The sequence below is a fragment of the Pristiophorus japonicus genome, chromosome 8 (assembly GCF_044704955.1).
Source record: "Pristiophorus japonicus isolate sPriJap1 chromosome 8, sPriJap1.hap1, whole genome shotgun sequence".
NCBI lineage: Eukaryota > Metazoa > Chordata > Chondrichthyes > Pristiophoridae > Pristiophorus > Pristiophorus japonicus.
The window spans coordinates 125,652,368-125,679,268 of record NC_091984.1 but is presented as its reverse complement, the minus strand read 5'-3'; the positions used below and the strand labels follow the sequence as shown (position 1 = coordinate 125,679,268).

General features: G+C 46.9%; 1 long non-coding RNA gene across 1 annotated transcript in view; it reads left to right on the top strand.

Moving 5' to 3' along the window:
* Nucleotides 1–26,657, top strand: part of LOC139268743 (uncharacterized) — an 85,298-nt gene extending 58,641 nt beyond the window's left edge. The window contains exon 3 of the long non-coding RNA XR_011594096.1: nucleotides 26,221–26,657. This is a non-coding gene — a long non-coding RNA (uncharacterized lncRNA). The remainder of the gene's footprint in view (nucleotides 1–26,220) is intronic.
* Nucleotides 26,658–26,901: the final 244 nt, after the last annotated feature.

Genomic DNA, 26,901 nt, shown 5'->3' with positions numbered 1-26,901 from the left:
CAAAGTGACCAAAGTTCCGAAATGAATATTCAGGGGTATTTGACAATTTGGAAAGATAGGCTGAAAAGAAGAGGAGGTGGGATAGTTCTGTTAATAAAGGATGGGATCAGTGCAGTGGAGAGAAATGATATTGGCTCAGAAGATTAAGATATAGAATCAGTTTGGGTGGAGATAAGAAATAATAAAGGGAAGAAGTCACAGGTGAGTGTAGTCTATAGACCCCCTAACAGTAGCTATACTGTTGGACTGAATATACCTCAAGAAATAATGGAGGCTTGTAAAAAGGTACAGCAATAATTATGGGCGATTCTAATGATCATATTGATTTGACAAATCAAATTTGGCAAGGTAGCCTGAGGTTCATAGTGTATCCGGGATGGATTCCTTGAAAAGTACATTGCGGAACCAATAAGGGAGCAGGGTATCTTGGATCTGGTAATATGTGATGAGACAGGATTGATAAATTATCTCATAGTAAAGGATAGTAAAGAAAGAGTGATTCATCATAGGCAGTCCCTCGAAATCGAGGAAGACTTGCTTCTACTCTGAAAGTGAGTTCTTAGATGATGAAACAGTCCAATACGGGAATTACATTCTCTGTCACAGTTGGGACAGACAGTCATTGAAGGAAAGGGTGGGTGGGACTGGTTTGCCGCACACTCCTTCCGCTGCCTGCGCTTGGTTTCTGCATGCTCTTGGCGACGAGACTCGAGGTGCTCAGCGCCTTCCCGGATGCACTTCATCCACTTAGGGTGGTCTTTGGCCAGGGACTCCCAGGTGTCGGTGGGGATGTTGCATTTGATCAAGGAGGCTTTGAGGTTGTCCTTGAAACATTTCCTCTGCCCACCTTGGGCTCGCTTGCCTTATCGGAGTTCCAAGTAGAGCACTTGCTTTCGGAGTCTTGTGTCAGGCATGCGAACAATGTGGCCCGCCCAACGGAGCTGGTCGAGTGATCATGGCCTGGTTGAATTTCAAATTAATTTGAAGGGTGAGAAAGTTGAACCTCAAACCAGTGTCCTAATCTTAAATAAAGGCAATTACAAATTTATGAAGGCAGAGTTGGCTAAAGTGGACTGGGAAAATAGATTAAAGTGCAAGATAGTTGATAAGCTGTGGCAGAAATTTAAGAAGATATTTCATAACCCAACAAAAATATATTCCAAAGAAGGAAAGAATTTAAGAGAAGGGAAAACCATCCGTGACTAACTGAAGAAGTAAAGGATGGCATTAAATTGAAACCAATGGCATACAAATTTGCCAAGATTAGTGAAAGGCCAGAGGATTGGGATTTTTTTAAACAAGCTAAGGCCGACTAAAAAAATAATAGAGAAGATAGATTATGAATAAACTAGCAAGAAATATAAAAACAGACAATAAGAGCTTTTACAGGTACATAAAAAGGAAGAGAGTAGCTAAAGTAAACGTTGATCCCTCAGATGATGAGACTGGGGAATTAATAATGGGGAGCAGAGAAATCATTATAAACAATCTATCAATAGGCAATTACAATCCATTACGTAAGGTAGAGGAACTTCACTGATTTCTCAGGCCCTCCTAATACTGATAAGCCCTATAACCTGAACCATACGTCAGATTAGTTCACTACCTTCAGCATACCTGTTAATGACCACCTATCTGTCTGCTCTTTGCCTGCTGCAACTCTATACCCTTTACAATTCCCCCTTATGGCCCTTGGCTGTATGCCCAAGATAGGCCATTTCCCAATTACTTCCTCATGGGTGAGCTTCCAGGCTTGCCCTTTCGCTTGGGTAGTGCTACTTCCCGAACTGCAGGACCCACCTGTTGGCTTTCCCATCAAGGTTATACTAGATAAGTCCTTTCTGCCGGACTGTCTATATTTCCTTTATTCAATGTTTTATCTATAGTTCAGGCGAGGGCCTGCCTCTTACATCGGTTACACCGTTTACATGCTAACAATAGCAAGATGACCAAGATGATCTCTTGCACTACAACCAGTACATGTGACACTATCCGTATCCATGGATGCACTTGCACATTGAGTCCAACATTCCATTTTCTCAATATTCGAATTCCGCCCTGCTTGGGGTATCCTCTGTTTCTTCTATCTTCCCTCACCTGGGGTCTTTTCTATGTTGCTCCGGATATTCTCTTCCATTGTGTTCAATTCACTGCTCCAGTCGAGTTTGTTTCTCATTCAGTTCAGGTATTGGTTTTCCTTGCGGCCCTATGGCCTTCTCATACCCTTCTCGGATAGTATCTATCATTGTCCCATTGATGGTTTCTTCTTTCAGTTCAGAATTTATAACGTATCCATTTAAGTGTGTCTCATCATGCGGGGTAAAGCAGAAGTCAGTATTCATGATGGCACATGAGGTATCTCCTCCCTTATTTGTGACCGTCATCTCAGTCGCCGTGGTGCTCACATACCATTCCCCATTTCCTCTTGGAGCAGCGGTATTTTTGTAGTCCTGTGTTAGAGGGGTGATACTCAAGGTGCACCCGTCCACTTGCTCATATCCACAGTCATCTTTGAGCATTCGTAGTAGATCTCGACATAAAACTTGTTTATTTTTATAGCAATCATCTATGCTGAGACTTTTCGTACTGTTGTTCTCTTTAATTACATATCTGGATAGGTCATGGTAACGCACGCATGTTTGATTTCTTATTTCCCCTATATTGTTTGTTTGGTATAGGGGTTCTCCCTTTGACACATCATACTGTGGTATAGATAATACAAAACCTATTATTTAAATATCCGGTTACACATCTGACCTATGGGACCCAAGCATGACTGTTTCTCCACACCTCACAGGCATGAGTCATGAGTGGGTGGGGCCGTGGTGGTGGGTCTATCTCATGTTTTTGTCCAAGGTCCAGTTGATAAATACATCAAGTGTTATCCAATCCAGCACCTTTCCATTTTGAAGTTGCTCAAGGTTATGTTGTATACCAGTGAGTAACCATGCTCCGTACCCTGCGCATACAATGTCTGTATGGTTCTATTCAAGTTTCTTTCCATTCTAGTTCTGGCATGGTCTCACAATGTGTGACAATTCCCTCTCCAACAATCCCTGTAAGGTTCGGGTTAGGGCGTTGACCTGCATCTATTGTGTGCAGGTCTATAGTGTTTAACGTCGCAACTCCCGCCGCGTATCCCGCGCCTACCATTTCTAGTAGCACTCTTTGTTCCGGACCCACTTTTTACCTGACCTCCTTTCCACATTAAACATCATAGTTTTTGATTCAGGGCCTTCAAGTGCTCGCAGGGTCAGGTTTTTATACAGGCTTATAGTGTTCGACCTGCAGAAGTTGGGGATGGTTAATCTGTCAAATTTAGGAATACCGTAATTATTTGCTGACGTAACCCGCAGTGTATCTTATCCTTGGTTTGCCTTATTACCAACCCCCCTTTTGCCCCAGCGTTCATAGTTGGACACGTTAGTGACACTGGGGGTATGGTGGTCGAGGCCCTGGTAGTGTTCACTGTTGCTAAGTAGTGGGTGGGGCCGTGGTGGTAGGTCTATCTCTGGAGATGACCCTCCAACACCATTCATAGATGTTGAGTAAAATCTATACACCCTTCCCCCGGGTGCAGTATCTTTATCCCCCCTGGTTATAAAACACACCGTGGTCTTATTCACACTAATTAGTCCCGTATTACTGGCCCATCCCCAATGTTGTTTCGTTTCCTCGTCACGTTGTTTTATGCCCGTTATTTAAGTCTACTGTTGTTCCGTCTGTCACCATCAGCGTTTTTGATTCTTTATCACAACTAATGTCGCCTGAGTCCCTGAAATGCAGGCCTTGCCATCCCTCAACCTGTTGTCCTTGATATGAAGCTGCGTAACCCCACGTTGTTCCCAAGAGCACCAAAATCCTGCAAAAAAACAATATTTCCCGGTCGTCACCAGTTAATTAGTGACCACGTTTTCCAACTGGGTCCAGTGTTTCCACTTGTCGATACCCCTTATAATATGCAAGCGCACGTGTCCCTTACCATTACCTGATGGGGTCCGGTCCACTTTGGTGCAAGTCCAGACCTCTCTGGGTTAATCCTCACCATTACCTGACTGCCTATTTAGGGTATATGGACCTTCTGTTCCTTAGTGTCATTCTTTAAGTCTTTGATTATTTTCTGGTCTGGTCTTTAGCCTGTGCCTTTGAATCATGTAACTACTTACAGAGTTCCATCACAAACCTCCAGATCCTGTCTTTATATAGTCCTACGTCCTCGCTTCCTGCAACCAAGACTTCTGTCAGTCTCATAGCCCTTTCGGTCATTAGTTCAAAGGGTGCCAGTTCTGTCGTCCGACTAGGGGTTGCCTTGAGTTTCATCAGTACTCGGGGTAACATGTCTACCCATCCCTTTCCAGTCTCTTCGATTGCCTTGGCTAGGGCCACTTTTAAGGTCCTATTCATTCGTTCCACCAATCTGGAAGATTCTGGATGGTATGGGATATTTTTGCCTGATCCCTAGTAATGCGCAGGCCTGTTTAATTTCTAGTGGCGAAAGCTTCTACCCACTTCGTAAACTGGTCTATTATAACTAGACAGTATGTCTTCCCCTTGTTGCTGGATAAAGGTACGCAGAGTCAGAGGAAATGTATTAGCATGGATAGAGAATTGGCTAGCTAACAGAAAGCAGAGAGTTGGGATAAATGGGTCCTTTTCGGGTTGGAAATCGGTGGTTAGTGGTGTGCCACAGGGATCGGTGCTGGGACCACAACTGTTTACAATATACATAGATGACCTGGAAGAGGGGACAGAGTGTAGTGTAACAAAATTTGCAGATGACACAAAGATTAATGGGAAAGTGGGTTGTGTAGAGGACACAGAGAGATTTAGGCTGCAAAGAGATTTAGATAGGTTAAGCGAATAGGCTAAGGTTTGGCAGATGGAATACAATGTCGGAAAATGTGAGGTCATCCACCTTGGGGAAAAAAAAACAGTAAAAGTGAATATTATTTGAATGGGGAGAAATTACAACATGCTGTGGTGCAGAGGGACCTGGGGGTCCTTGTGCATGAATCCCAAAAAGTTAGTTTGCAGGTGTAGCAGGTAATCAGGAAGGCGAATGGAATGTTGGCCTTCATTGCGAGAGGGATAGAGTACAAAAGCAGGGAGGTCCTGCTGCAACTGTACAGGGTATTGGTGAGGCTGCACCTGGAGTATTACGTGCAGTTTTGGTCACCTTACTTAAGGAAGGATATACTAGCTTTGGAGGGGGTACAGAGACGATTCACTAGGCTGATTCCGGAAATGAGGGGGTTACCTTATGATGGTAGATTGAGTAGACTGGGTCTTTACTTGTTGGAGTTCAGAAGGATGAGGGGTGATCTAATAGAAACATTTAAAATAATGAAAGGGATAGACAAGATGGAGGCAGAGAGGTTGTTTCCACTGGTCGGGGAGACTAGAATTAGGGGGCACAGCCTCAAAATACGGGGGAGCCAATTTAAAACCGAGTTGAGAAGGAATTTCTTCTCCAAGAGGGTTGTGAATCTGTGGAATTCTCTGCCCAAGGAAGCAGTTGAGGCTAGCTCATTGAATGTATTCAAGTCACAGATCGATTGATTTTTAACCAATAAGGGAATTAAGGGTTACGGTGAGCGGGCGGGTAAGTGGAGCTGAGTCCACGGCCAGATCAGCCATGATCTTGTTGAATGGCGGAGCAGGCTCGAGGGGCTAGATGGCCTACTCCTGTTCCTTGTTCCTAGTTCTTATGTTCTTATGTTCTTAGGTTTTACTGGACCGTTACATAACATATCTGTAAGTTTTCCTAGGGTCCTTCCGGTCGGGGCTGATGTCCCTTTACTTTCCCCCCTGGGTTGTATTGTGTGCATGTCAGGCACCTTCTACAATGGTTCTCTATATCTCTACTGTAGGGGGTGGTGTGTGGGGTCAGTTTGCCTTCCCTGACCCAGAGCGGTTGCGAGTCGCTCCTACTCCCTGGTTCTCGAGCCTGAATTAATAATCATGGTATGATAAAGTACAGCAGACAACTGTTTTGTACAAAGAAATGTATGGTTTTTATTCAAGAAGAATGAATACACCTTTTATTAAAACTGAGAAAACTGAGATTCACCAGCAGCAAAAGCCTACTAAGCACCAAGAACATATTTGTACCGAGTTTTTGTCTAACAAATAAGATATAACATGCAAGAGATGGAGGAGGCCCTGGAGCTGGTACTCAGGAGCATTGGTGGCAGATGGCTCCCAGTGGTCCGGGAGCGCGGCACTGCACCCCAAGGTGCTGCATCCCCATTGCCAACGACAAAAGAGAGCCAGGAGCAACATCTTGCTTCTGGCTCAGAACATGTTCCCACCTTGGGACTGTCCACTCCCATATCTGTCCAAGCATCACCCATGCCCCCCACCCCGCCTAGTGAAGCATCGCCTGAGGACCTCCTCGGCCAGGCGGCTTGGAGTCAGGAGGGGAATGGGAAGGGGAGAGGTGGGGAGGAGAAGCACTGGTGGTGGGGGGGTGTGAAGGGTTGATTTGTACAGAAATATTAATGATTTCAGACTAATGCTCGGTTTAAATGTTTTTTATTTAACAAATCCTTGTATCGCATTGGCTCAGATAGCTGCACCGTTCCACACTGGTGATTCCTTAACATCAAAGGGTATAATTACACTTAACTTCAATTAACGTAAACTATAATGGTCACCAAGGTGATGCCCACCATTGATGTATGACCTGCAAAATCAGCAGTTTGTCAGTCTTGAAAATAACACCAACGTACTTTCAGGCAAAGTGATCATTAATGAGCTCCTGACGTAAGGCTCTTGCAGCTATCATGCCACCACGGGCTCTTTCATGCAGTTTGCAGGGGGGCGGGACATGGTTTCAGCGTCAGCCTGATTGTCTGGGCCGATGTCTGTGATGTATGTAGCACTCAAATCACTGACTCCACGCAGTCTGGTGTTGTAGTAACTGCTGTGACCTTAGTCCTTTATTGTGCAACTCCAGAGTGGCTCTCAGGTGTGGTGGCAGCCTTTTATATTCTGTCTTGCAGGTACTTTCAGGTCTCCCACCACAGCGCCCTCTGTGGCGCATCATTGTACTTATACATTTAATGTACCTGGACAATACATAACATCTCACTCCCCCCGCCCCCCCAGTTCCAAAAGCCATTGCCGGTAACCTCGGCCTTGTTCGTCCTGGTTGATTTGTGAGTGTGAGTCCATGACCATCCACTTCCCTCTTCTCCCCCATGTGGAGATTATGCTTGTGATCCGGTGCAAGCATGTGGTGTTTGCAGTCCTTACATGGGTGATGAAGTACACGAGCATAACCTCCAACAGAAAACAGGTATACATAGACAGTACATTTGTATGGTACATATAATATGTGGTACAGATGTTATGTCAAAAGGTTGCAGGTACACTGAACAGTTATTTAATCCCAGCTCCTCTGGGTGAGGTACGGTGGCGGTATACTGCCCCTTTTTGCCCGAGGTAATAGGCTGCGCTGAGACAGGGTATCGCAACTGGTGCGTTGCCTCTGTTCTCAGAAAGTAGTCGCCTTGGCGGCTCATCTGCAGCCGCTGAACCATTGCATGAATCACATAGTCCATTAGTCATGTTAGTCACGGATCCATTACCCTTTTACTTATACCTCGTGGTATTAACTCTTTTCGTAATACATATCCATTATTTTAAACACAGTAACCATTCAGCATTAAAATATTAACTCTTATCATAAATCCGTCATCCTACATTCACATTGCTCATTTAGGCTCGCTCTTGCCTTACAAAAGTCTCTTTGTGGGGACCGCCAACGGTGTAAGGCCCTTTTAAGACTCCCGGGTGCATTTCCCTTTTAAGACGCCATCTTGTGTTTCCCACGAGGCTTCCACTGGGCGCTGCTATTTTAGTTGCTCTGCTGGCCTTTTCTGCAGAGCTCTGCTGCCACGAGGCTCGCCACTATCTTGAGCTCGCTGGCGAAGAAGGAAGGAACAAAGAAGAAAGAAAGGAGAAAAACGGCCAAGAACAACTTGATCTTGTCTCTAGCAGAAGTGGTTCCCTGGACTCGATCAGTCATAGTCCCTGTGAGAGCGGCCTCCGTAATTGTTGCTGCATCCGCCGCTCAGGCTCGCGTTCTCCCGAGTCACACCAGCCGCTGCTGTAGCCTCCGCCGCCGCTGTAGCCTCCGCTCCTGTCGCTATCCCCGCAACTGCCACCCCTCCTGCGGCCGCCATAGCCGCCTCCCCTGTGGCCGCCGTAGCTGCCTCTCCTGCGGCCGCCATAGCCGCCACCACCGTAGCCGCGACTGCCGCCCAATTTTTCCTCTGCGTGGGCCCCCCCGATTTGTCGGCCATCGATGGACCTCCCGCTCATCGCCCGCAGCGCATCGCCGGCCCGCACCCCAGCGATTGGCCCACACCTACAAAACTGCTCTTCGAGGGTCTGCTCGTCTGTGTGGGGATTTAGACTGCCGATGAACTGCTTCTTTCTCCTCCATCTCAGTTGGCGCTGCTCTTTGGGAACCCGGGGGACAGCGGTCTGTGGAGGAATTAAGTCTTCCCAGCTCCCACGGACCTTCTCCATCCACCTCCTGCCTAGTAGCGTCGGCCCATCACCTGCAATGATCCACAAAGGTAAACCGTGCGTCTCGCCCCCGTGAGATACCTGCACATCTGCTCTGCCAAGAACGGGTATCAGTTCCTTGGTGTAGGTACGCAGCTTTGCCGTGACCGGGACCAGCTTGGGTCGTGCAGCTGGGTTGACCCACAGTTTATCAAATGTTTCCTGACTCATCAACGACGGACCCGAGCCCGTGTCCACTTCCATACTCACTGGGACTCCGTTAATCGTGACTGCCATAATCACTGGGGCCGAATTGTCAGTACACGTGTACAGTCCAAACGCCTCATCTTCTTCTGCCTGCTCCTCGCTGGGATCCTCTAACATCTCCTCAGCCACAGGTTTCTTTTGCACACATGCTGAAGGTGGCCTTTCGTGTGGCAGGTGTTGCACGTATACTCCACAAACCTGCACCGGTGAGCCCCATGGCTTCCTCCGCAACACCAGCATGGTGCTACTCGATTAGCCCCCCTCGGCGGACTCTGAGTTCCAGGACCCCGAGGTCCATGCTCTCTGCCCTGGGCAGAGTCATGTTCTGCAGTTTTGTCCATGGCGGGCGCTATCCTGTGAACAGTGCCTGACGGGTTCGAGACTGTGTGGATCATCTGCTTGGTGCTGCAAGTCGAGGTCATAAATGTCCTGCTGATGGTGATGGTTTGCTTCAGGGTGACTGTAGGTTCAGTGGATAGCAGCTTGTGAAGGAGACCTTCATGGCCAATCCCCATAACAACAAAAACGTCTCGCAACGCCTCGTCAAGGTGTGTGCCAAATTCACACGGCGCCGCGGGTCTCCTGAGGTCCGTAGCATATTTGGTGACATCCTGGTCCTCAGGTCTGCAGTGATGGTAGAATTTGTGCCTGGCCATGAGGATGCTCTCCTTTGGTTTCAGTTGGTCACGAATGAGTTCGATCAGCTTCTCATATGACTTGTCCCTAGCGCTCGCGGGTGCCAGCAAATCCCTGATGAGACAGTAAACCTCATCGCCACAACTGGAAAGCAATATCGCCTTACGCTTCTCTCTCAGTGTGTCCGTGTCCCCCGTCAGGTCATTTTCCGTAAAGTAGTACACAAGCCTTTCCGTAAAGGCCTCCCAATCATTGCCCACTGTAAAATCCTTTAGCGAGCCCAGAGTAGCCATGGTTGAATGAAGCTCGTCCGTGTCCTCGTCACCAATGTGATGTATGTAGCACTCAAATCACTGACTCCACAGTCTGGTGTTGTAGTAACTGCTGTGATCTTAGTCCTTTATTGTTGCAACTCCAGAGTGCCTCTCAGGTGTGGTGGGCAGCCTTTTATACTCTGTCTCGCAGTTATTTTCAGGTCTCCCACCACAGCGCCCTCTGTGGCGCAACATTGTACTTATACATTTAGTGTACCTGGACAATACATAACAATGTCAGCGTCCGTCTCCTCGTCCTCCTCTTCCTCTCTCTGGTAAGGTGGATTGTGAGACTCATCAGGCAATTCTTGTCCCCTCCTGATAACCAGGTTGTGCAGCATGGAGCACACCACCACGAATTGAGCTACCTGCTCAGGGTGGTATTGAAGCTCGCCTCCTGAGTGGTCCAGGCATCTAAAACATTGCTTCAGCACTCTAATGGTTTTCTCCACGATATTGCGAGTTGCTCTGTGGCTCTCGTTGTATCGCCTCTCAGCTTCGGTGTTGGTGTCACGCAGGGTGTGATCAGCCAGGTGGCAAGTCCATATCCTTTGTCACTAAGCATCCAGCATTGACCTTGTGGCTGATTGTTAAACAAGTCAGATACAGTGCTCTCACGCAGAATGTGAGCATCATGGATGCTGCCCAGAAATTGAGCATTCACTGCCAGTATAATTTGCTGGTGGTCGACAACCAGTTGGACATTCAGGGAGTGGAATCCCTTGCGGTTCCTGAAAACCTCTGCATCCTGAAAAGATGCCCGCATCGCGATGTGCGTTCAGTCTATTGCTCCCTGCACCTTGGGGAAGTTTGCAATTCTGGAGAATTCTCGAGCCCTCTCACTCTGTGCCTCCCTGGTCATAGGGAAACTGATCAAGTCCCTCCTGCGTGCGTACAGGGCTTCAGTGATCTGTCTAATGCAGCGATGTGTGGCATGCTGAAAAAGTCCGCAAATGTCTCCAGCAGTGGCCTGAAAAGAACCCGAGGCGTAGAACGACAGTGCCGCGGTGACCTTGACCTCAACGGACAATGCAGTACTGATGGTGCTGGCAGGCTGCATATCTGCGTGGATTTTTGGGCGAGCGATAGTGTGGGTGATATGTGTGCAAGGTGGTGAAATTGATGCTGGGCGATCTCATGGCCGCTAGTTTCGGTAAATATGCTCTTTACGACAAACAAAAGTGGGTGGGTGGTATTATTGAATCTCAGCGTTAAATCAGTGTGGAAAGTAACGCTGGGCGATATTATGGGTATTGATTTCGCCCATTCTGATGATTCCGCCCAAACAAAGTGGGCAGGCGGTAATATTTTTTCCCAGTGTTAAGCACATGGGGAAATTATCGCTCGACGATAAGTTTCTGAAAAATGCCCGTCAGTTTCCATTTTGTGCCAAAATGGGCAATATAGTGGCGTTATATGTCATTTCAGCGATAAATTGGGCATTAAGTGGGCGCTAAGCATGCAAAAAAAGGGGGAGGTTCTAGCGCATGGTCCCAGACACTCTCTGTCCCTCAGTATCTGTGTGCAGGTGAGAAGCTGATGAGCTTGCGTTATTTTCTGTAGGTGAATCTTTGAGATCATCAAGGTGATGGATGTCAGTGAAATTCCCTGTACACTGCCCTCGAAATGTTTCATAGAATCAGAGAATGGATACAGCATGGAATGCGACCATTCGGCCCATCGAGCCTATGCCGACTCTCAGCTGGTCCCACTACCCTGCTCTTTCTCTGTAGCCGAGCAATTTTTTTTTCCTTCAGGTAATTATCCAGCATGTTTTGACGGTAGAGACTGCCTCCAAATCCCTTTCAGGCAGTGCATTCCAGATCTTAACAACGCTGTGTAAAACAAGTTTCTTCTTACATCACATTTGATGCCTTTTCCAATCACCTTACACCTGTCTCTTCTGGTTCTCAACCCTTATGCCAATGGGAACAGTTTCTCTATCTACTCTGCCTGGACTGCTCATGATTTTGAACACCTCTATCAAATCTCCTCTCAATCTTCTCTGTCCAAAAGGAGAGCAACCCCAGCTTCTCCAATCTGTCAACGTAACTGAAGTCCCTCATTCCTGTAATCATTCTCAAATATTTTCTGCACCGTTTCCAGGGCCTTCATATCCGTTCTAAAATGTGGTGCCCAGAATTGGGCACAGTACTCTAGTTGTGGCCAGTTTTACGCAGGTTGATCATAATCTCCACACTTTTGTAATCTATACCTCTATTTATGAAGCCCAGGTTCCAGTAAACCTTTTGTAAATTGCTTTATCAACCTGCCCTGCCACCTTGAATGATTTATGCACACATACCCCCATGTCTCTGTTCGTGAACCCTCTTTAGGATTGTACCATTTAGTTTATATTTCCTCTTCTCATTCTTTCTACCAAAATGAATCATCTCACAATTTTTTGCATAAAATTTCATTGCCATTAGTCGCCCATTATTCCAGTCTTCCTGAAGTCCAGCCCTCTCCTCCTCCTTGTTCACTAAACTTCCAAGTTTTGAACTTCTGTAAATTTTAAAATTGTGCCCTGTACACCCACGTACAAGTCATTTATATGCATCAAGTAAAACAATGGCCCTTGAACCAACTCCTGGTGAACATCATCACCCTCCAGTCTGAAAAACAACTGTTCACCACTGTTGTTTCCTGTCACTTAGGCAACTCCATATCCACGCTGCCCCTGTCCCTTCTATTACAGGGTCTTGACCTTTGCTGGCAAGCCTATTGTGTGACACATTGTCGAACATAGTTTAGAAATCCATGTAGACTACGTTAGCGCATTACCCTCATCAACCCTCTGTTAGCTCATGAAAAAACATCAAGTTGGTGAAACACGATTTGTCTTCAACAAGTCGGTGCTGGTTTTCCTTAATTAATCCACCCGTGTTAATTTTCCCCGATTACTGTTTCTAAAAGCTTCCCCACGACTAAGGTTAAACTGACTGGCCTGTTTTGGTGAGTTTTGAACAAAGGTGTAACATTTGAAATTCACCAGTCCTCTGGCATATCCCCCGCCACCCCATACCCCTGCTTACTTTATGTTCATCCTCCTTCAATGCCTCCTTCTTCTTTGGACAATAAATATACTGATCCAGAAAATGCTCCTGAGCTCACTAGAAATCGCTCCCTTCTCCGCCCCATTCAATAGAGAAGTAGTGAAATTCAATTATCACTATCATTTATGTATATCTGGTTTGAAAATATCTGCCAGTGTATCTCCTCCACTATTAAATTGCTTATAAAATACACCAAGTTGCGCAATGGCTACAATATTCTTTCCCCAACTAAAGCAACATAGATTCTGTCTTTGAACTCTCAAGGACATTCTTCCGAATAATGTTTTCCTCAATCCTCAACTGCTATATCTCATCCTTGTTCTGTCCCCATCATTCCTGGTACCTTGTGGTCAAGAATACGAATATGCAATCCTACCATTTGAGAACCATGTCTTGTTAGCATCATTACATCATATTACCACGTGGTTATTTGCGCCTGCAGCTGGCGAACCTCAATCATAGTTCTTGTATTTACACAAATGAACTTCCAACCTAACTTAGTATTTAAGATTCCAACCGTTTCTGTATTCCAAACTCCGTCCTCCCAGACCAGTACAGCATCTTTCTTTTTAATACTAAATCTTGGAGTCCACCCAATTTAGTTTAAACCCATCCATACAGCACAAGTTAACCTGTGCACAAGGATATTAGTCCCAGCACCATTCTGGTGCAATCCCTCAATCTTGAGCAGGTCCCTCCTGCCACAGAATTTGTCTCAATGTCTCAGGAATCTGAAGCCTACACCATGCCTCGAACTACACATTAATCTGCCATATCCTTCCATTTCTGCTCACTAGTCCGTGGCCCTGAAAATGGTCCAGAAACCACCTTTCAGGGCCTGCTTTATAACCTGGTGCCAGATTACATTCCTGGAGTCAACGATCTCTCCCTCAAATCCATGTTGAAACCAGTTCGAGCACCAGCTCATTGAACCTAATCCCCCAATCCTTCGGCAGTCACCGATCGGCAGGGAGCGAGCAGAGACAAGGCAGACAGTGCCAGCAGGCAAGGTCCACAGATCCTGGATCCCTCCTGGAAACCCAAGCTCATTCCCCACATGGGCCGCAAGATCAGGCCCAGCGGTGAGGCGAACAGTGACCCGGCCAGTCGAAAGTCCTCGGCCACTGGAGGTTGAGGGAGACTCGGCTTTACTTACCACCGAGGCCGGGCCGCACCCTCAGTGGTAGACAGGCGACCATCTGCGGAGCCTCGCCAGACCGCCAGTGCATTCACCGTGATCGAAGGCGTGCTGGGTGTTGTGTATCTGTAAAGCATGCACTTCCATGTTCTGCTACCAAGGAGCGCATCCCCTGAAGTCCCAAGGGATCCCAGCATCCCTTGGGAGGACTGTATATAAGCCGGCCCCTAAGGCCTGTTCCTCACTCTGGAGTGTCTTAATAAAGACTGAGGTCACTGTTACTTTAACCTCCCTGTGTGCCGTCTCATCTGTGTTAGGAATACAATAACTGGCGATAAGTATATGAATCCAACGGAAAGATGCAACAAACTGTGGGCATCCTGGAGAAGTTCTCGGAGGGTGAGGACTGGGAAGCCTATGTCGAACGGCGAGACCAGCCAACAAGCTGGATGGAGAAGGAAGCGCTGCAAAAAGGAGAGCGGTCCTCCTCACGGTCTGTGAGGCACCGACCTACAGCCTCATGAAGAATCTTCTGGCTCCGGTAAAACCCACAGATAAGTCGTATGAGGAGCTGTGTACACTGGTTCGGGAGCATCTTAACCCGAGGGAGAGCATGCTGATGGCGAGGTATCGGTTCTACACTTGCCAGCAATCTGAAGGTCAGGAAGTGGTGAGCTACGTCGTCGAGCTAAGGCGACTTTCAGGACAATGTGAGTTTGATGGCTACCTGGAGCAGATGCTCAGAGACTTTTTTGTACTGGGCATTGGCCACGAGGCCATCCTACGAAAACTTTTGACTGTAGAGACATCGACCCTCAGTAAGGCCATTGCGATAGCACAGGCGTTTATGTCTGCCAGTGACAACACCAAACAAATCTCTCAGCGCACAAGTGCTAGCAATGTTCATAAAATAACTGGAACTGTGTTTGCGAGCAGAAATGTACAGGGCCGAAACTACGAGTCTGCAACTACCAGCAGGCCTCAGGTGACCCAGATGACTGAGTCCGCAACAAAGGATGAATGCAAGGCAATTCACACCTTGTTGGCATTGTGGAGGCTTCCATTCAGCCTATTCATGCCGCTTCAAAGGGTATATTTGCAAGAGCTGTGGAACAATGGGGCACCTCCAACGAGTTTGCAGACGAGCTGCAAGCTCTGCAAAACCTGCTAACCACCTCGTGGCAGAGAAACATCGGTCCATGGCGGATCAAAGCAATTTCAAGCCTCAGAGAGAAGAGGCAGAGGCTGAAGTACATGGGGTGCACATATTTTTGACAATGTCCACCTATAATGCTAAATGTAAAATTGAATGGCTTACCCATAGCCATGGAACTTGACGCTGGCGCTAGCCAATCCATCATGAGTAAAAAGATGTTTGAGAGACTGTGGTGCAACAAGGCACTCAGACGAGCCCTGAGCCACATCCACACGAAACTGAGAACGTACACCAAAGAGCTCATCACTGTCCTGGGCAGCGCCATGGTCAAGGTCACCTACGAGGGCACGGTGCATGAACTGCCACTCTGGATTGTCCTGGGCAATGGCCCCACACTGCTTGGAAGGAGCTGGCTGGGCAAAATCCGCTGGAACTGGGATGACATCCGAGCACTATCACATGTCGATGAGAACTCATGTACCCAGGTTCTGAACAAATTTCCTTCCCTTTTTGAGCCAGGCATTGGAAACTTTTCCGGGGCGAAGGTGCGGATCCACTTGGTCCCAGAGGCACGACCCATTCATCACAAGGCGCGAGCGGTAACTCACGTGATGAGGAAGAATGTGGAAATCGAGCTGGTCAAGGTTGCAACGCGAAGGCATCATCTCCCCAGTGGAATTCAGTGAGTGGGCCAGCCCGATTGTTCCAGTACTCAAAAGTGATGGCACGGTCAGGATTTGAGGCAATTATAAAGTATCTATTAATCGTTTCTCGCTACAGGGCCAATACCTGCTACCTAAGGCAGACGACCTATTTGCGAAGCTGGCAGGAGGCAAGACGTTCATCAAGCTCGACCTGACTTCAACCTACATGACGCAGGAGCTGGAGGAGTATTTGAAGGACCTCACCTGCATCAACATGCACAAGGGACTGTTCATCTATAACAGATGCCCGTTTGGAATTCGATCGGCTGCAGCGATCTTCCAGAGAAACATGGAGAGCCTACTCAAGTCGGTACCACGCATGGTGGTTTTTCAGGACAACATATTGGTCACGGGTCGGGACACGTTCGAGCACCTACAAAACCTGGAGACGGTCTTCCAGCGACTGGATCGCGTAGGGCTGCGGCTCAAGAGGTCGAAATGCGTTTTCATGGCAACAGAAGTGGAATTTTTGGGGAGAAAGATCGCGGTGGACAGCATTCGGCCCACAGACACCAAGACAGAGGCTATCAGGAACGCGCCCAGGCCACAGAACGTCACAGAGCTGCGGTCGATCCTGGGACTCCTCAACTATTTTGGTAACTTCCTACCGGGGTTAAGCACCCTCTTAGAGCCCCTACATGTGTTATTGCGTAAAGGTGAGAACTGGGCATGGGGAAAAAAACAAGTCATTGCTTTTGAGAAAGCCAGAAAGATTTTATGCTCCACAAGCTGCTTGTATTGTATAACCCGTGTAAAAGACTTAGCATCCTCGTACGGAGTCAGGTGTATATTACAAGCTAACGTTGCAGGGAAGTTGCAACCTGTCGCCTATGCCTCCAGGAGCTTGTCTAAGGCCGAGAGGTCCGACAGCATGATTGAGAAAGAGGCATTAGCGTGTGTGTTCGGGGAAAAGAAAATTCATCAGTACCTGTTTGGCCTCAAATTTGAGCTGGAAACCGATCACAAGCCCCTCACATCCCTGTTCGCTGAAAACAAGGGGATAAATACTAATGCCTCAGCCTGCATACAATGGTGGGCACTCGCGCTATCAGCTTATAACTATACCATCCACCACAGGCCAGGCACCGAGAACTGTGCGGATGCTCTCAGTCGGCTACCGTTGCCCACCACGGGGGTGGAAATGGCGCAGCCTGCAAACTTGTTGATGGCGGCGCAGCCCGCAGACTTGTTGATGGTCATGGAAGCGTTTGAAAATGATAAATTACCTGTCATGGCCCGCCAGATTAGGACTTGGACCAGCCAAGATCCTCTGCTGTCCCTAGTAAAAAACTGTGTACTGCATAGGGCCCAGCATCCCCATTGAAATGCAAGCCGTTCCAGTGGCGAAAGGACGAGTTGTCCATTCAACCACATCGTGCTACCCAAAAAGGTCAGGGAGACGTTCATCTCAGATCTCCACAGCACACCCCTGGGTATAGTAATGATGAAAGCGATAGCCAGATCCCACGTGTGGTGCCCGGTATTGACTCTGACTTAGAGTCCTGTGTACGGCAATGCAGCGTGTGTGCTCAGTTGAGCAATACGCCCAGAGAGGCACCACTAAGTTTGTGGTCCTGGCCCTCCAGACCATGGTCGAGGATCCATGTCGACTATGCGGGCCCATTTCTCGGTAAAATGTTCCTGGTGGTGGTGGATGCTTTTTCAAAATGGATTGAATGTTAAATAATGTCGGGAAGCACCGCCACCGCCACCATTGAAAGCCTGAGGGCTATGTTTGCCACCCATGGCCTGCCTGACATACTGGTCAGTGACAACGGGCCATGTTTCACCAGTGCCGAATTTAAAGAATTCATGACCCGCAATGGGATCAAACATGTCACCTCGGCCCCGTTTAAACCAGCCTCCAATGGGCAGGCACAGCGTGCAGTACAAACAATCAAAGTGAGCCTTCAACAAGTCACAGAAGGCTCACTCCAAACCCGCCTGTCCCGAGTACTGCTCAGCTACCACACAAGATCCCACTCGCTCACAGGGGTGCCACCGGCTAAGCTACTCATGAAAAGGACACTTAAAACCAGACTCTCGCTGGTTCACCCCAACCTGCATGATCAAGTAGAGAGCAGGCAGCAGCAACACATTGTAAACTATGATCGCACCATTGTGTTACGGGAAATTGATCTGAATGTCCCTGTGTATGTGCTAAACTATAACATGGTCCCAAGTGGATCACGGGCACGGTGATAGCTAAAGAAGGCAGTAGGGTGTTTGTCGTCAAACTAGACAATGGACAAATTTGCAGAAAGCACCTGGACCAAACGAGGCTGTGGTTCACAGACTGCCCTGAACAACTCACAGCAGACGCCACCTTTTTCGAGCCCACAACACACACCCAAAGGATCAACAACACCACCCCGGACCAGGAAATCAAAACCATTATGCCCAACAGCCCAGCAAGGCCAGGCTCACCCAGCGGCCCTGCAGGGCCAACAACATGCCAGCCCAGCGAGGGCACAGCCAACACACCAGAACAGTCATTTGTACCAAGGCGGTCCACCAGGGAAAGAAAGGCTCCCAACCGCTTCACCTTGTAAATAGTTTTCACTGACTTTGGTAGGGAGTGATGTTGTGTATCTGCAAAGCATGCACTCCCATGTTCCGCCACCAGGGAGCGCATCCCCTGAAGTGCCAAGGGATCCCAGCATCTCTTGGGAGCACTGTATATAAGCCGGTCCCAAGACCTGTTCCTCACTCTGGAGTGTCTTAATAAAGACTGATACTTTAACCTCCCTGTGTGCAGTCTCATCTGTGTTAGGAACACAATACTGGGGATGCCAGCATTCGTCGCTCCGCCCTCTTCAAAGGTAGAAGGTTTCAGGCAGAGTTAGTGTGCAAAGTGAAACATTTCTCTCGGAGCCAAGAAATTATACAAAGCGTGATGGAATTTGAGAACTCTCACGGCAATTGATGCTAGCTCAGTTGTTAAATTTACTGCCGAGTTTAATAGCTTTGTTAATTCATGATATTAAGGGGATATGGGGTAATGGCAAGTAAATTGAGTTAGGACACAGATCAGCCATGATCTCATTGAAGGGCAGAAGATGCTCGAGGGGCTGAATGGACTCTTCCTGTTCCTATATCACCGTTTCCACTGCTAGATTGTTCGGAAATGTAATCATGAAATTTAACATTAATTCCAGTGTTGAATGATCACTTCCGTTTTGGTTCTGTTGAAAGCACACTTACTGTTCACTTGTGCCTCCTTTTAAACAAGAGGCAGTATTTCCCTGTTGATGACACCGGGACAACCCAATGTCTCCCAATTGGGTCAATGAAGAGTAGAAATGAGTTTCCAGAACCGGAAACTGGAGTGCACAATTGGCATGGACAACATTACACTAATTTGTAAATTTCCATTGTTTTTTTATTTATCACGAGTCTGTGTGCCCTTTTGTAAATAAGAAGTCCATTGCTTAAATAACTATTGACTGATGACAATGGCATTCTAATCGGCACTTAATCAGAAATGTGTTTCCACTGCAAATTATGTTCAGGTGCCTGGCCTGGGAGCTTATCGAGTTCCCAATAATTAGTCCTTGCTAATGAGCCTTGAAATTTAATTAATTGTACATGGTTTCAGAAATACCTCCACTTTTCTAACTTCACCTGAGACAAGTTGAGCCGTGAAGTGGGCTTCAAACAGTTGGAACTTCACCTGTTCTAGTGGCCAACATCTGGTTCAAAAGTTGCAGCCTGCTGGATCTTCACAGAGAGGTCTTAAATGGAGTGGTGTTCAACAGAGTGGTTTATTTGGGAATTTGGAAAGAGTAGGAATTCGGAGAAGAGGGGAAGATTAATTTAAAAATTAAAAATAGGTAAGTGATATTTCACAGAGGCAGCAGACCTGTGTGGGAGCAACTGCGGGAGCTGAAGCGGAGGCTTAAAAGGCAACATTCGAAAGGGACGTCAGAGTTTAAAAGTGACGTCAGCACAAGGGAAGTTTCTTTTTTCTTTGTTAAGTTAGTACTTAGTCTTTAAATAAAGGTTAGTTAAATCAGCTGATTGCTGAGTAGTTGCTGGATGTGTTTTGCTAAGGTTTAGAGCTTATTTTTGCTTGATAGTTCCAAGTCTAACCAGAGGGATGACAGGGCAGCTCAGTCCCGTGAATTGCACATCCTGTGGCATGTGGGAAGTCCTGGATGCTTTGCGCAGCCGGGACAACCATGTATGCAGGAGATGTCTCCAGCTGCATCAACTTGAGCTCCATGTTTTGGAGCTTGAGCGGCAGCTGGAATCACTGCTGTGCATCCGCGAGACTGAGAGCTACATGGATAGCATGTTTCTAGAAGTGGTCACCCTGCAGCTTAAGAGTATGCAGGTAGAGAGGGAGTGGGTGACCGCCAGACAGAAAAGGAGGACTCGGCAGCTAATGCAGGAGTACCCTAAGTCCATCTCGCTTTCCAACCGGTATTATCTTCTGAGTACCGGTGAGGGCGATGGTGGCTCTAGGGAGTGCTGCCAGAGCCAAGTCCATGGCACCACGGGTGGCTCAGCTGTACAGGGGCGAAAGAAGAAGAATGGAAGAGCAATAGTGGTAGGGGATTCAATCGTCAGGGGAGCAGACAGGCGTTTCTGCTGCCGCAGACGTGACTCCAGGATGGTATGTTTCCTCCCTGGTACCAGGGTCAAAGATGTCACTGAGCGGCTGCAGGGCATTCTGGGGGGAGAGGGTGAACATCCAGAGGTTGTGGTCCATATCGGGACCAATGACATAGGTAGAAAGAGGGATGAGGTCCTGCAGGCAGAGTTTAGGGAGCTAGGAGAGAGATTAAAAAGCAGGACATCTGTTTTGGATCGATAATAATAGACCCAGGTTCGGGATCTGGATGAATGTTAAATAAGAGACAAGACAAATGAAGTAAAGAATAAGATACCGCTTACTGAGAGAAAAGAAACATATTAATACAGTTTACGAAGAAAAGAGACGTATGATAAGATGCAACAAAGCTCACAGCCTTCAGCCCGTCGGGAACTCCGCAACGACGGCTGGTCTGGAGCCTTGGGGGTCCCGGCACCGCTCGCGAATCACGGTCCATAGTGAAGTTTAAAGAACTACGGGTCAGTGCCGCTCCTTTATACTATTAAACAAACATACTATTGAACAAAACATCGGTGCTTGTGGCTTATGGCCAACTCCTAATCTGTAAGGCCCCAGGTGCTCGTCCACAAAGCATGAGATCTCAAGGCACCGACCATCTCATAACAAGCTGGTATGCGTCCCAAGATCGCTTCCCTCTCTCTCTCTCTATAGCAACAACATTCCACGAGGCATGAAGCAGAGAGACACTGTAAATGACTAAATATAATAATTAACCCTATGTGATTAACCCTGTACAATATAACCTCAAAGGTAGTAATCTCTGGATTATTCCTGGTGCCACAAGCTGGTGAGTATGGAAATAGGAGGATAGAGCAGATGAATGCATGGCAGGAAAGATGGTGCAGGAGGGAGGGCTTCAGATTCCTGAGGCATTGGGATAATTTCTGGGGGAGGTGGGACCTGTACAAGCCGGACGGGTTGCACCTCAACAGAGCCGGGAACAATATCCTCGTGGTGGGGGGGTGGTTTGCTGTTGGGGACGGTTTAAACTAGCTTGGCAGGGGGATGGGAACCTGAAAATAGATTCAGTAGGGAGGGGAGTAAAGCTGGAATTAGAAAGCAAAAATAAAGAAATTGAATTTGAAGAACAGAGGAAACAAGCAGCAAAAATCTGCATCAGAAGGAAACCCCAAAATCAGTTCAGTCAGGAGGTTGCGGACCTGGTAATGTGCTGGTAAATAGAGGGAAGGAGACTAAATTAAGTGAGCTCGGAAATGACAGCAGCACTGCATTCCCATCTGACTAACTTGCAAAATAGGCTTGCCCCAACTTTGAAGGAAACAAGAAGCCGGGACCAGAAGCCCGCCCAAGACCTGGAAAACCTACAAGCCAGTTACCGGCGACGTATCAAGATTAGAGCACCTATTTCAAACAGCATTAGGACAGGAACTGCTCCAGATTCAACCTGAAACATTTTGGTTCCCAACTAGAGACAGAAGGAAAACATAAATTGAGTGCAGGGACAGAGAAATAATCACACGCTCACTGAAATGTTGCTCTTTCTCTGGTGTAGCTCGATAGAATTTCTGGACGACCACATATACCATCAGAACGCCTCTCACTGCTGCTCCAACTCAAAGTGAGCGCAGCTCTGGTTTACACCAGGACTTTAACCGTGCCTTGACCAATTAAAGATCACTTTTAATCAAATCCTCATTGGCAGGCCCTTGCGCCAATGACGCGAGTCTGTGTGTCACGCTTTTATAGAGTGTGTGGGGTTGCAGCCTCTCTTTCATGATTTAGAAGGGCTGCTCCTTGATTTCTGGCTGCACGCTCCCATGCTCTTGATCTTTGGATACCTTGAATTTCTGCCGCATCAGGAAGAGATCACCAAGAAGGTAACAACCATGTGTCTTCGCCCCAGGACAGGGCTCCAGTGCTGCAAGAAATCTAATGACTTAGCATGAATGGCGAAGGTAAGATCCCATCACACAAATGTATTTTGCAATAACTACACCTGCACCAGCATCACAATCTCATAGAAACATAGAAAATAGGTGCAGGAGTAGGCCAGTCGGCCATTCAAGCCTGCATCACCATTCATTAAGATCATGGCTGATCATTCACCTCAGTACCCCTTTCCTGCTTTCTCTCCATACCCCTTGATCCCTTCAGCTGTAAGGGCCATATCTATCGCCCTCTTGAATATATCCAATGAACTGGCATCAACAACTCTCTGCGGCAGGGAATTCCACAGGTTAACAACTCTCTGAGTGAAGAGGTTTCTCCTCATCTCGGTCTAAATGGCTTACCCCTTATCCTTAGACTATGTCTCCTGGTTCTGGACTTCCCCAACATCGGGAACATTCTTCCTGCATCTAACCTGTCCAGTCCTGTCAGAATTTTTATATTTCTATGAGATCCCCTCTCATTCTTTTAAACTCCAGTAAATACAGGCCCAGTCGATCCAGTCTCTCCTCAGATGTCAGTCCTGCCATCCTGGGAATCAGTCTGGTGAACCTTCGCTGCACTCCCTCAATAGCAAGAATATCCTTCCAGGTGTGGCCTCACCAAGGCTCTGTACAACTGCAGTAAGACCTCCCTGCTCCTATACTCAAAACCCCTAGCTATGAAGGCCAACATACCATTTGCCTTCTTCACCGCCTGCTGTACCTGCGTGCCAACTTTCAATGACTGATGTACCATGACACCCAGGTCTTATTCCACCTCCCCTTTTCCTAACCTGCCGCCATTCAGATAATATTCTGCCTTCGTGTTTTTGCCACCAAAGTGGATAACCTCACATTTATCCACATTATACTGCATCTGCCATGCGTTTGCCCACTCACCTAGCCTGTCCAAGTCACTCTGCAGCCTTTTAGCATCCTCCTCACAGCTCACACCACCTCCCAGCTTAGTGTCATCTGCAAACTTGGAGATATCACACTCAATTCCCTCATCCAAATCATTAATGTATATTGTAAATAGCTGGGGTCCCAGCACTGAGCCCTACAGCACCCCACTGGTCACTGTCTGCCATTCTGAAAAAGACCTGTTTATCCCGACTCTCTGCTTCCTGTCTGCCAATCAGTTCTCTATCCACGTCAATACATTACCCCCAATACCATGTGCTTTAATTTTGCACACCAATCTCTGGTGTGGGACCTTGTCAAAAGCCTTTTGAAAGTCCAAATACACCACATCCACTGGTTCTCCCTTGTCCACTCTACTAGTTATATCCTCAAAAAATTCCAGAAGATTTTTCAAGCATGATTTCCCCTTCATAAATCTATGCTGACTTGGACCGATCCCGTCACTGCTTTCCAAATGTGCTACTATTTCATCTTTAATAATTGATTCCAACATTTTTCCCACTACTGATGTCAGCCTAACTGGTCTACAATTACCCATTTTTTCTCTCCCTCCTTTCTTAAAAATGGTGTTACATTAGCTACCTTCCAGTCCATAGGAACTGATCCAGAGTCGATATACTGTTGGAAAATGATCACCAATGCATCCACTATTTCTAGGCCCACTTCCTTAAGTACTCTGGGATGCACACCATCAGGCCCCGGGAATTTATCGGCCTTCAATCCCATCAATTTTCCTCACACAATTTCCCGCCTAATAAAGATTTCCTTCAGTTCCTCATTCTCACTCGACCCTCGGTCCCCTAGTATTTCCGGAAGGTTTTTCGTATCTTCCTTCGTGAAGACAGAACAAAAGTATTTTTTCAACTGGTCCGCCATTTCTTTGTTCCCCATTAGAAATTCACCTGAATCTGACTGCAAGGGACCTACATTTGTTTTCACTAATCTTTTTCTCTTCACATATCTATAGAAGCTTTTGCAGTCAGTTTTCATGTTCCCAGCAAGCTTCCTCTCATACTCTATTTCACCCCTCCTAATTAAACCCTTTGTCCTCCTCTGCTATATTACAAAATTCTCCCAGTCCTCAGGTTTGCAGCTTTTTCTGGACAATTTATATGCCTCTTCCTTGGATTTAACACTATCCTTAATTTCCCTTGTTAGCCACAGTTGAGCCACCTTCCCTGTTTTATTTTTATTCCAGACAAAGATGTACAATTGTTGAAGTTCATCCATGTGATCTTTAAATGTTTGCCATTGCCTATACACCGTCAACCCTTTAAGTATCACTCGCCAGTCTATTCTAGCCAATTCACGTCCATACCATCGAAGTTACCTTTCCTTAAGTTCAGGACCCTAGTCTCTGAATTAACTGTGACACTCTCCACCTTAATAAAGAATTCTACCATATTATGGTCACTCTTCCCCAAGGGGCCTCACACAACAAGATTGTTAATTAGTCCTATCTCATTACACATCACCCAGTCGAGGGTGGCCAGCCCTCTAGTTGGTTCCTCGACATATTGGTCGAGAAAACCATCCCTAATACACTCCAGGAAATCCTCCTCCAACACATTGCTACCAGTTTGGTTAGCCCAATCACTATGTAGATTAAAGTCGCCCATGATAACTGCTATACCTTTATTGCACGCATCCCTAATTTCTTGTTAGATGCTGTCCCCAACCTCACAACTGCTGTTTGGTGGTCTGAACACAACTCCCACCGGCGTTTTCTGCCCTTTGGTTTTCTATAGCTCCACCCATACAAATTCCATATCATCCAAGCTAATGTCCTTCCTTACTATTGCATTAATTTCCTCTTCACCAGCAATGCCACCCCACATCCTTTTCCTTTCTGTCTGTCCTTCCTGAATGTTGAATACCCCTGGATATTGTGTTCCCAGCCTTGGTCACCCTGGAGCCATGTCTCCGTGATGCCAATTACATCATATCCGTTAACTGCTATCTGCGCAGTTAATTCATCCACCTTTTCTGAATACTCCTCGCATTGAGGCCTAGAGCCTTCAGATTCGTCTTATTAACACCCTTGACACACTTCATCAATAATCTAATGAAATACTGACAACGGTACACATATACAAAGGTAGGTGGGAATATAAATTGTGAGGCAGATGCAAAGAGGCTTCAAGGGGATATAGACAGGCTAAGTGAATGAGCAAGAACATGGCAAATGGAATATAATGTGGAGAAATGTGAAGGTATTCACTCTGGTAGGAAAAATTTAAATGTATTTTTTAAATGGTGAGAGATTGGGAAATGTTGGTGTTCAGGGGGTGTCCTTGTACACGAGTCACCGAAAGTTAATATACAGGTACAGCAAGCATAAGAAAGCAAATGATATGTTCTTTATTACAAGAGGGTTTGAGTATTAGAGTAAAGATGTCTTACTGCAATTATATAGGCCATGGTGAGACCACACCTGGAGTATTGTGTACATTTTTGGTCTCCTTACCCAAGGAAAAATATACTTGTCATAGAGGGAGTGCAACGAAGGTTCACCAGACTGATTCCTGGAATGGGGGGAGATTGAGCAGACTAAGCCTATATTCTCTAGAGTTTAGAAGAATGAGCGGTGATCTCATTGAAACATGCAAAATTCTTACGGGGCTTTAAAGGGTAGATGCAGGGAGGATGTTTGCCCCAGTTGGGGAGTCTAGAACCAGGGTTTTCAGAATACGGGGTAGGCCATTGAGGACTGAGATGAGGAGACATTTCTTCACTCAGGGTGGGGAATCTTTAGAATTCTCTACCCCCAGAAGGCTATAGAGGCTCAGTTGTTGAGTATATGCAAGACAGAAATAGATGGATTTTTGGATATTAAACAAATTCAGAGATACTGAGTGTTGAAGGGCATTTCCTAAGGCAAAGGCACCTGCAAGGTACAAATAAAATGGCTGGCAGAGATTCCACGAAGCATTAGGGGAACTTAGCTGGCCGACTTGACCACATTCCTAGTTAACTGACATAACTGCATTTCCTCACACAGGAACACACAAAAAGGCACGTTCAGCAGATGTCTCTAATCAACAACCTCCAGACAAGATGTCCTGGTAAAATGCTAAACAATGGTACTCCTGTAACAGTGTTAAGATAAGGAGGCTATGCACACACAGAACCCAAGGACAGTAGATAAGAGGGGCCTGGAAAACATCACGAGACCATGAGTAACCCCCTAGCTGAACATGAAGTGATCACGCAGTCCTCTGCTACATAGGGACAAATTCCATTGGCCCAAATAAACCTATATGTAATCTATACTTATGATTGGATTGTGTCCAGCCGAAATGGGCTGAGTAACTGTAGTAAACTGTTGTAAAACATATGAGTATCGATGAATTTATTTGTTCGGCGGAGAGGAGTGCCTGGTGTTACCCAGAGGCTTTCTGCCCGCCGGTGTAAATAAAACCGTTTTGACATTTGGAACCAACCCGAGTGCCGAGTGATTCTTCCAGGATTCATTCGCGTCAACAGTGGCGTAGTCGGCAGGATATTTCGGAGGTCACTTGATACCCTTGGAAACACCAGGTGAGTGTATTTAAACTTATTCCGGGGCCGGGTGGTGCCCAGCGACCGACGAATATCAAACCTGTGAACAGGGTTGGACCAACAGGCAAAACGGTGGTAGGTAGTTCATTAAGGAGACGTAGAGCGCTATCAGGAATTGCTT